The sequence below is a fragment of the Corvus brachyrhynchos genome, unplaced genomic scaffold, assembly GCF_000691975.1.
Source record: "Corvus brachyrhynchos isolate BGI_N302 unplaced genomic scaffold, ASM69197v1 scaffold705, whole genome shotgun sequence".
Taxonomy (NCBI): domain Eukaryota; kingdom Metazoa; phylum Chordata; class Aves; order Passeriformes; family Corvidae; genus Corvus; species Corvus brachyrhynchos.
This window is the reverse complement of record NW_008238346.1, coordinates 1378889-1379974: the sequence shown is the minus strand read 5'-3', so window position 1 is coordinate 1379974 and position 1086 is coordinate 1378889. Positions and strand designations below refer to the sequence as shown.

General features: G+C 33.2%; 1 protein-coding gene across 1 annotated transcript in view; it reads right to left on the bottom strand.

The window, feature by feature from the left end:
* Nucleotides 1-314: 314 nt before the first annotated feature.
* Nucleotides 315-1086, bottom strand: part of RBM20 (RNA binding motif protein 20) — a 33274-nt gene continuing 32502 nt past the window's right edge. Inside the window, exon 15 of the mRNA XM_017735175.1 lies at nucleotides 315-1086. This exon is cut by the window's right edge and continues 3315 nt beyond it. The gene's annotated coding sequence lies outside the window, so the exon portion shown is untranslated.

The window sequence follows — 1086 nt, the reverse complement described above, 5'->3', positions numbered from 1 at the left end:
AAAGAAAACGGGAAGTGAGGACATATCTAGAGGGACAGGAGTGGGTAATAACAATTAATAATAATTACAGAGTGAACTGCTGAGATGTGCTCACTTCAGCACCAGCTGATGGCAATCACTCACAATCTGTATAGCGGGAGCTCCCTAGCAAGAACCATGAACCAAAACTTGTACAAACTGTATTTAAAAAACAAACCTTTTGTCCCCCTGCTTCATTCTTACTCCTTAAACTATCTTTTATTCATTTTGATTTTTAATAGATCCCCTGGGAAGCTAGAAGCATGTTGTTTCTGGGACAATTGCCCACCAATGTATATGCTTTATAATTCTCTTTATTAAAATCTTTCTTCTTAAGAAACACAAATTGAAACACTTTGCAATCAGTTACACAGATCAGTTAATACTGGTGACAGTTCCTACATAATTAAACAAGTACTAACAAATTTCAACTGTTTACAAACCAAAACTTAAATTAACAAGATTATATAAGCTCAATAAATAGTACATCTGGTCCAGTTCAAGTATAATTCAACAAATCACAGCCTTAATCCTTAGAGAATAGAAAAAAACCCTGAATATAACCAGCCTAACACTAATTTAGTGTTAAAGCCAATGTGAAACTTTGTCTGATCTAATGGGGAAAATGTTTAATTCTTTCATTTTTTTCTTCAAAGAAAGTAGGTTGCAGATTGCCATTAAAGACTATTTGAGATGAATACAGATTTCACAGAGATGAAAAACATAGTCCCTATTATAAAAGTGCAATCTTTGGTTGAGATGTATTGAAATAGTTTTGATATATTAAGGAAGCTCCTTTTTAAATATCAATATTTGTTTGGCTAGACCTGAGCCTGCTTTGTGCTATATATATATATATATATATATAAACAGCGTGGATTATAGTGATGATGAATTATGCCAACTAAAAAAAGTCAAGATTTTAAATATAATAAACCAAGAGAAACAACACATTTTTACATAAGCTGAGGAAGGTAAAGGGCTGCCTACAGCAGAATTCTTCCTCAGCAGAATAGGTAGTAAAGAGAAGTTGAGGAGTTGAGTGCCTGTCAGCATTACATAATGGCC